Source organism: Arachis stenosperma, chromosome 2 (assembly GCF_014773155.1).
Source record: "Arachis stenosperma cultivar V10309 chromosome 2, arast.V10309.gnm1.PFL2, whole genome shotgun sequence".
In the NCBI taxonomy this organism is placed as follows: Eukaryota; Viridiplantae; Streptophyta; class Magnoliopsida; order Fabales; family Fabaceae; genus Arachis; species Arachis stenosperma.
Window position 1 is genome coordinate 58,046,179 of NC_080378.1, and position 10,049 is coordinate 58,056,227.

Genomic DNA, 10,049 nt, shown 5'->3' on the forward strand with positions numbered 1-10,049 from the left:
AACTGGCACAAGAATGGGAGTTAAATGCCCAAACTGGAACAAAAGCTGGCGTTTAACTCCAAGAAAAGTCTCTACACATGAAAGCTTTAATGCTCAGCCCAAGCACACACCGAGTGGGCCCGGAAGTGGATTTTTATGTCATTTACTCATCTCTGTAAACCCTAGGCTACTAGTTCTCTACAAATAGGACCTTTTGCTCTTGTATTATCATCTCGGGATCACTTTAGATCCTTTGATTATCTTTCGATCTTTAGATCTTTGAATCTTTTGATCACATTTTGGGGGCTGGCCTCACGGCCATGCCTAGACCTTGTTCTTATGTATTTTCAACGGTAGAGTTTCTACACACCATAGATTAAGGTGTGGAGCTCTGCTATACCTCGAGTATTAATGCAATTACCATTGTTCTTCTATTCAATTCAGCTTATTCTTGTTCTAAGATATCACTTGTTCCTCAACTTGATGAATGTGATGATCCGTGACACTCATCATCATTCTCACCTATGAACATGTGCCTGACAACCACCTCCGTTCTACCTTAGATTGAGTGGATATCTCTTGGATCCCTTAATTGGAATCTTCGTGGTATAACCTAGAATTGATGGCGGCATTCAAGAGAATCCGAAAGGTCTAATCCTTGTCTGTGGTATTCTGAGTAGGATTCAAGGATTGAATAACTGTGACGAGCTTCAAACTCCTGCAGGCTGGGTGTTAGTGACAGACGCAAAAGAATCACTGGATTCTATTCCAACCTGATTGAGAACCGACAGATGATTAGCCGTGCTATGACAGAGCACGTTGAACATCTTCACCGAGAGGACGGGACTGTAGCCACTGACAACGGAGATGCCCAACATACAACTTGCCATGGAAAGGAGTAAGAAGGATTGGATGAAGACAATAGGAAAGCAGAGAGACGGAAGGGATAAAGCATCTCCTTACGCTTATCTGAAGTTCTCACCAATGAATTACATAAGTATCTCTTTCCTTTATTTTATGCTTTATTCATAAATCATCTATAACCATTTGAATCTGCCTGACTGAGATTTACAAGATGACCAAAGCTTGCTTCATACCAACAATCTCCGTGGGATCGACCCTTACTCGCATAAGGTTTATCACTTGGACGACCCAGTGCACTTGCTGGTTAGTTGTGCGAAGTTGTGATAAAGAGTTGAGATTACAATTGAGCGTACCATGTTGATGGTGCCATTGATGATCACAATTTCGTGCACCAAGTTTTTGGCGCCGTTGCCGGGGATTGTTTGAGTTTGGACAACTGACGGTTCATCTTGTTGCTTAGCTTAGGTATTTTTCTTCAGAGTTCTTAAGAATGAATTCTAGTGTTTCAAGGTGATGTTCTTATAATCACCAAAGCTGATTGATTCTCATCAATTTAGCTCTTGAATGTAATGTCCTGCTGAAGCTTGGCTAGCCATGTCTAATTTCTTTAGACTAAAGCTTTAGACTAACATTGCATGATTCCTGGAATTCTCATTAAGAATTTTGATATCCTTATTTTCTTTTAATTTTCGAAAAAAATCCAAAAAAATTACAAAATCATAAAAAACCAAAAATATTTTATGTTTCTTGTTGAGTCTAGTGTCTCATTTTAAGTTTGGTGTCAATTGCATGTTTCTGTTCTTCTTGCATTTTTCGAATTCATGCATGTGTCATCATTAATCTTCAAGTTATTCTTGATGATTTCCTTGTTCTGATCTTTAAATTCTCTTGTCTTGAGTGTTTTGTTGTTTCTCATATGCATTCTCATTTTTGTTAGTGTCAATAGTATACAAACTTCTAAGTTTGGTGTCTTGCATGCATTATTTATTTGATCTTAGTCTCATTTTGATTATTCCTCATTATTAAAAATTCAAAAAAAATATTTTTAATTTGTGTCTTTTCAAGTCAATACTACAAAGAATTGAAGATTCAGAACATTCAGCAGAGGAATTACACAGAAAAAGCTGGGCGTTCAAAACGCACAGTGAGGAAGGAAAACTAGCGTTTAAATGCCAGCCAGGGTGCCTGGCTGGGCGTTTAACGCCCAAAAGGGGTGAGTTTTCGGCGTTAAACACTAGAATGTATACCATTCTGGGCGTTTAACGCCAGGATGGCACAAGAGGGACGATTTTGTTTTTAATTCAAATTTTTTTCAAGTTTTCAAAATTTTTCAAAATCAAATCTTTTTCAAATCATATCTTTTCAATCATATCTTTTCAAAATCAATTTCTTTCCATTTTCAAAGATACTTGCTAACAATTAATGATTTGATTCAACATTTCAAGTATGTTGCCTTTTCTGTTGAGAAAGGTTTAATGTTTGAATCATATCTTTTCTTGTTAGCCAAGTCATTAATTTTAAAAATCAAATCTTTTTAAATTGTTTCTCAATCATATCTTTTCAATCACATCTTTTTAAAACCATAACTTTTCAATCATATCTTCTTAATCACATCTTTTATTAAAATAGTTTTCAATCATATCTTTTTGATTTATAATTTCAAAATCTTTTTCAAAAATCACTTTATTTCTTTTCCAATCATATTTTTCGAAAATCATTCTTCAATTTTTCAAAATGTTTTTAAAATGTTTTTAATTTATTTTCGAAAATTTCTTCCCCTCTTCTCACATCCTTCTATTTATGGACTAACACTCCTTCTCAATGCACAATTCGAACTCTATCTTTCTTGATAAGTTCGAATTCTTCTACCTCTTCCTTCTATTTTTCTTTTCCTCTGACACCTCAAGGAATCTCTATATTGTGACATAGAGGATTCCATATTTTCTTGTTCTCTTCTCTTTCATATGAGCAGTAGCAAAGACAAAAGCATTCTTGTTGAGGCTGACCCTGAACCTGAAAGGACCTTAAAGCAAAAGCTAAGAGAAGCTAAGGCACAACTCTCTGTAGAGGACCTAACAGAAATCTTCAAACAAGAAGAACCCATGGCAGCCGAAAAAAACAATAATGCCAACAATGCAAGGAAGGTGCTGGGTGACTTTACTGCACCTACTCCCGACTTCTATGGGAGAAGCATCTCTATCCTTGCCATTGGAGCAAACAACTTTGAGCTTAAGCCTCAATTAGTTTCTCTAATGCAACATAATTGCAAGTTCCATGGACTTCCATTGGAAGAACCTCATCAGTTTTTAGTTGAATTCTTGCAAATCTGTGACACTGTCAAGACTAATGGGGTTGACCCTGAGGTCTACAGACTTATGCTATTCCCTTTTGCTGTAAGAGACAGAGCTAGGATATGGTTGGACTCACAACCTAAAGAAAGCCTGAACTCTTGGGAAAAGCTAGTCAATGCCTTCTTGGCAAAGTTCTTTCCACCTCAAAAATTGAGTAAGCTTAGAGTGGAAGTCCAAACCTTCAGACAGAAGGAAGGTGAATCCCTCTATGAAGCTTGGGAAAGATACAAACAATTGATCAAAAAGTGTCCTTTTGACATGCTTTCTGAATGGAGCATCATAGGTATCTTCTATGATGGTCTGTCTGAACTGTCTAAGATGTCATTGGACAGCTCTGCTGGAGGATCTCTTCATTTGAAGAAGACGCATGCAGAAGCTAAGGAACTCCTTGAAATGGTTGCAAATAACCAATTCATGTACACTTCTGAAAGGAATCCTGTAAATAATGGGACAAATCAGAAGAAAGAAGTTCTTGAGATTGATACTCTGAATGCCATATTGGCTCAGAACAAAATATTGACTCAGCAAGTCAATATGATTTCTCAAAGTTTGTCTGGAATGCAAGCTGCACCAGGCAGTACTAAGGACGCTTCATCTAAAGAAGAAGCTTATGATCTTGAGAACCCATCAATGGAGGAGGTGAATTACATGGGAGAACCCTATGGAAACACCTATAATCCTTCATGGAGAAATCATCCAAATCTCTCATGGAAGGATCAACAGAGACCTCAACAAGGTTTCAACAACAATAATGGTGGAAGAAACAGGTTTAGCAATGGCAAGCCTTTTCCATCATCTTCTCAGCAACAGACAGAGAATTCTAAGCAGAGCCACTCTGACTTAGCAACCATGGTCTCTGATCTAATCAAAACCACTCAAAGTTTCATGACTGAAACAAGGTCCTCTATTAGGAATTTGGAGGCACAAGTGGGACAGCTGAGCAAGAAAATTTCTGAACTCCCTCCTAATACTCTTCCAAGCAATACAGAAGAGAATCCAAAAGGAGAATACAAGGCCATTAACATGACCCACATGACCGAACTTGGAGAGGAGGAAGAGGCAGTGATCGCCACTGAGGAAGACCTCAATGGACGTCTATTGGCCTCCAATGAGTTCCCTAATGAGGAACCGTGGGAATCTGAGGCTCATACTAAGACCATAGAGATTCCATTGGATTTACTTCTGCCATTTATGAGCTCTGATGAGTGTTCTTCCTCTGAAGAGGATGAAGATGTCACTGAAGAGCAAGTTGCTAAATACCTTGGAGCAATCATGAAGCTAAATGATAAGTTATTTGGTAATGAGACTTGGGAGGATGAACCACCTTTGCTCACCAAAGAACTGGATGACTTGACTAGGCAGAGATTACCTCAAAAGAGACAGGATCCTGGGAAGTTTTCAATACCTTGTACCATAGGCACTGTTCCGAGGGTAACCTGAAACTGTAGGTCGATCTCGGATGAGATCTTCTGTGCTGGTCGGAGCTGTTGTGTCCGACTTGTTGATGGTGGTCGGAGCCGCCGCGTCCGACTTGTAGATGGTGGCCAGAGCTGCCGCGTCCGACTTGTTGGACTGGTTGCACTGCTGATCCTTCGTCACCGGAGGGTGGGGGGTACCTGCAAGAGACTCCGACGCTTAAGTTAGCATGGGTATTAAACAGGTTTTATGTAGAGTCAGAGTATGAGTTATACCTGGGTGCTCCAGTGTATTTATAATGGTGAGAAGTGACCTTCTTAGATAAGATAAGTTAGTTATCTTATCTTATCTTATCTTATCTTTGGGTGAGGTCAGCTTATCTTCAACGGAACCGCCTTTATCTTTCGGCTGCCTTTGGATTGGGCTGTGTTCCTTCGTTTGGGCCTTCTTGGGCCTCTGTGGCGTTTTGGCCAAGCTCTTTGAGAAGAGGTCGGATATTGGCCGAGCTCTTTGAGAAGAGGTCGGATATTGGCCGAGCTCTTTAAGAAGAGGTCGGATATTGGCCGAGCTCTTTAAGAAGAGGTCGGATAGCCTGACCTGAAGAGGTCGGTTGGCTTGTTGCTAAACATCCCAGGTCGGACATCTTGACCCAGGGTATGAACAGTGCCCCTGCTTGAGTTCGATCTTTTCGTGAGATCGTGTTTTTCAGAGCTTCGATCTCTTTGGAAGTCGTGCTCAAGCATCTGTCTGGCTTTGATTCTTCATTGCTTTGAAATCTTTTGCAGATTTTCTAGAGGTTTGGTACTTCACAGTCCGTCCTCTTTTGAGTAGTAGTGTGGGTTTTCTACCCTTGCCTTCTGGATCACGCCTTGCTTTTGTGTTGACAACCCTCTGCTTTGGTGAAGTTATCCTTGCGGCTTGATATCCGGACTCTTAGTGACTTGTCTGATGACTTTTTAGTGTTCTTTGTATAGAACCTTTTTAGTCTCGGATGACGTACGTAGCCCTGTTTGAGATTGTGCCTTCTTTGAGTGGAGTTGTATCCCTTTTAGCTAAGCACTTTTGAGCCTTAAGGTTTTTTCTTAACCTTTTGGCTTGTTCTTTTTTGAGATTGTACTTGCGCCTCTTCTTAGCTGACGTCGACCTGTACGACTTTGCCCCTGCTTGAGTTCGATCTTTCCGTGAGATCGTGCTCTCTTTGGGGGAAGTCGTACTCAAGCATCCTGACTTTGGTCGATCTTGAGTAGTTTTATCTTGTGCGAGTTTGGCATTGCCTTTTTAGTTTGTTGAGAGGTCTTTTCAGCCTTCTTCCGACTTGTTTGTCTTCACTGTTCGGGCTTTTTAGTCATAATCCAACAACTTTTTAGGTATAGTTCCTGATGGGAAACCTTTTATAGTCTGTTTGGATGACTTTTTAGCGCCGTTTTGATTTGTGCTTTTGCCTTTTAAGTAGTGTCTTTTTTCAAGACTTCGTACCTTTTAGCAAAGCATTCCTGGCATTCCTCTGGCCGTTGCGAGATGTCTTTGTCCCCTTTGTGGATCTTTGTAGAGTGTCGGTATTTTGTTGTCCGACCTCTTTTGATCACTGCCGGTTTTGTCCACTTTCTGCTTGGTTGAGGTGGTCCTTGGGGCTAACTTGTCCGACGACTTTTTAGTGTTCTTTGGTAGAACCTTTTTAGTTGGTCTGAACAATTTTGATAGCCTTGTCATGGAGCCGTGGCTTTTTGGGCAAAGCTATGTCCCTTTTAGCGCACGCTTTTCGTTGGTCCAATTTCTCGTGTCGACGAGCTGTAGCTTTCGTTGGTCCGACTTCTTGTCGGTCCAAGCTGTGGTTTTCGTTGGTCCGACTTCTTCTTGTCGGTCCAAGCTGTAGCTTTTGTTGGTCCGACTTTTTCTTGTTGTTCCAAGCTGTAGCTTTGGGCCGACTTCTTCATGTCGGTCGCTTCTAAGTTATTTCTAGTAATCCTCTTTATTGGACCTCTGTCAGGTCTCTTTCAGGGATTACTTTTTATAACTTTTTGTTTATGGGACGACTTCTTTACGTCAGTCCCTTCTCAAGTTATTTTTGTAATCCTCTTTCTTGGACCTTTGTCAGATCTCTTTCAGGGATTACTTTTATAACTTGTCCGTTGTAGGAGACCGACTTCTTTATGTCGATCTCTTCTAAGTTATAGCAATTCCTCTTTTATAGGGTTGTCCAGACCTCTTTTCCAGGGATTTGCTGATAACTTGGGTTGACTTGGTCCGACTTCTCAACGTCGGCCAGTCTTTAAGTTACTATTTTAGCAATCCGTAAGACCTCGTCAGGTTCTTTTTTGGATCACTTTCGATAACTTCTTACATTATTCTGTGTTCATCTTTTGCCGATTTGTAGAAAGTGGTTGGCATCTCTAGCTCGTCCTTTGGGTGAATTGCGTTTTCACCTTTATCGGACGACTCATCTTTATCGTGGTCGTGTAGTGAAATTGTTTTTCACTTTGTCGAAATCGAATGATGAATTCGGTTTTCATCGTGGTCGGGCGGTGAAGTTGGTTTTCACCTTGCCGACTTGTCGCTTTGTAATCGGACGATGAGTTTGGTTTTCATCTTGCCGACTTTGTTGTGATTGGGCGATGATTTTGGTGTTTCACCTTGCCGACCTGCCGTAGTCGGGCGTCTTGGTAGGAAACTTTTTAGGGAATCTGCAATCTTTTAAACAATAATATAAAGATAAGAGTGTGTACATGTTAGTACTTACCTTTCTAGGTCGGGCAATCTTTTTGGATCTCGGCCTAGCGCCCTTTTTAGATTGCAGGCATGCCATGACCTTGGTAGCTCTTGCCCTTGAAGTTCGGGCAGTCTGTAGCAACCTTTCCCCAGTTCTTCTAAACAACTTGGTATGGTCCTTTCCAGTTGGGTGCTAGCTTTCCTTCTCCAGGTTGAGTTGTTCCGATATCATTTCGGATTAGGATAAGGTTGTTGTTGGCAAAGCTTCGCTGTACTACCTTCTGATTGTATCTTGAGGCCATTCGACGTTTTAACGCCTCTTCCTTGATCGGAGCTCTCTCTCGGACTCTTGGAAGTAGGTCGAGTTCTTTCCTTTGGATTTGGGAGTTGACCTCTTCATTGTAGAAGATCATTCTTGGGGGATCCTTCTTCGATCTCTACTGGGATCATTGCCTCCATTTCGTAAATCAATCGGAAGGGTGATTCCCCCGTGGTGAAGTGTGGAGTTGTCCGATATGCCCATAGGACTTGTGGGAGCTCTTCAGCCCAAGTTCCCTTTGTGTCCTTTAGTCTCCGTTTTAACCTAGCTAGTATGACTTTGTTGGCAGCTTCTGCTTGTCCATTGGCTTGTGGGTGTTCTACGGATGTGAATTGGTGCTTTATTTTCAAGTTAGCCACTCTTTTCTTGAAACCTGTGTCTGTGAATTGAGTGTCATTGTTTGTGGTGATGGAGTAAGAAACCCCAAACCTTGTAATAATGTTCTTGTACAAGAATTTCTGACTTCTTTGAGCAGTGGCATTAGCTAGGGGCTCTGCCTCAATCCATTTTGTGAAGTAATCCACCCCTACAATGAGGAACTTGACTTGTCCCGATCCTTGGAAAAATAGTCCGAGGAGGTCGAGTCCCCTCTTTGCGAACGGCCAAGGTGATGTTACACTGATGAGCTCCTCTGGTGGGGCAATGTGGAAGTTGGCATGCTTTTTGATGTAAAGCTTTGACTTTGTATTTGGGTTTTTGCTCTGTTGTTGCCTCCAAAGGGTGCCCTTGGACTTTTGTGTGAGTCCTGGGGTTTCCCTTTTACTGCCACGTCTGTCACTTTATGTTTTACTGTTATTGTCCGAGTTGTTTCCTTATTTGCCCGAGTTGTTTGGTAGTAATTCCATAGTCGACCTATGTCTTTGAGATGTCTACTAAGATCCCGGACAGCGTGTCTGATTAGCTGGATTTCATAGTTTAAATGCGTGTTACTGTGGCTGACCCTGAGTACATCCCTTATACCGCCTTCGAGACCGATTTGTTGTGGTCTTGTAATGTAGCTCGGATGAGGCTTCTGTTATTGCCCCTTGGTTGGCTAGTTTTGAAAATGCATCAGCTCGGGCATTCTGCTCTTAAGGTATGTGTCGGACCTCATATCCCCGAATTGTCCGAGCTGTTGGTGCTGGCTGGTTTTGAAAATGCATAAGCTCGGGCATTCTATGTGTCGGACTTCATTTTTCTCCGATTTGTCCGAGTTGTTGGTGCTGGCTGCATTAGCTCGGGCATTCTATGTGTCAGACTTCATTTTCCCCGATTTGTTCGAGCTATTTTCTGTTTTTGTCCAGAGTCCCCCGAATTGTCTGAGATGTTCTCTGGTTTTGTCCAAGGTCTCCCGAATTATCCGAGCTGTCCTCTGTAGGATTCTTCCAGCTAAGTTTGTTTTCTGCAGGATGCCCTTTATTTGCTGGTTGGTTGGAACTCTGATAGTGTGAGCTTGAAAGTATGGGTGGAGTCGTCGAGAGGTGAGTATGAGGGTGTAGGCGAACTTTTTCTATCTGTTGATAGGTTAGTTCGGTCCCTTGTAAAGCTTTGCTGATGAAGTAGACGGGTTGTTTCCCACTTTCGTCTTCTCTGACTAGTGCTGAGGCTATTGCCTGACTTCCCACTGCGAAGTATAATGAGTTCTTCACTTTCCCGTGGTCTGGAAAGGATGGGTGGTTGCCCCAAGAATTTTGAAATCTCGGAAGGCTTGTTCGTACTTCGTTGTCCTTTTCAACTCGTCCGACCTCCTTGGTGTGAGGTGGACGTTCAACTCGTCTGACCTTTTTGGTGTGAGGTAGATGTTTAACTCGTTCGACCTCTTTGGTATGAGGTGGACCTTCAACTCGTCCGACCTCTTGGTTGTGAGGTGGACCTTCAACTTGTCCGACCTCTTCGGTGTGAGGTGGACCTTCAATTCGCCCGACGTCTTCGGTGTGAGGTAGACCTTCAACTTGTCCGACCTCTTTGGTGTGAGGTGGAGCTTAAACTCGCCCGACATCTTCAGTGTGAGGTGGACCTTCAACTTGTCCGACCTCTTTGGTGTGAGGTAGACCTTAACTCGCCCGACCTCTTCGGTGTGAGGTGGACCTTTACCTTGTCCGACCTCTTTGTTGTGAGATGGACCTTCAACTTGTCCGACCTCTTTGTTGTGAGGTGGACCTTAACTCGCCCGACCTCTTCCGTGTGAGGTGGACCTTCAACTCGTCCGACCTCTTTGGTGTGAGGTGGACCTTCAACTCGCCCGACCTCTTCGGTGTGAGGTGGACCTTCAACTTGCCCAATTCTTTGTTATGAGGTGGGCCTTCAACTCGTCCGACCTCTTTCTCCTTTTTGCTTTTTGATTGGGCGAGGTGGTGGGATCTTCTCCGATTGATCTTCTCTTTTCTTGGACTCTTTATCCTTGTCCCGTGGTGGGTTAGGAGAATTCGGTTTTT

The 10,049-nt window shown here is 42.3% G+C and overlaps 1 non-coding gene across 1 annotated transcript; it reads right to left on the bottom strand.

Moving 5' to 3' along the window:
- Positions 1-3,350: 3,350 nt before the first annotated feature.
- Positions 3,351-3,458, bottom strand: LOC130964808 (small nucleolar RNA R71). The gene has a single exon (XR_009080881.1). It is a non-coding gene; the product is annotated as a small nucleolar RNA R71 (small nucleolar RNA).
- Between the last annotated feature and the right edge of the window lie 6,591 nt (positions 3,459-10,049).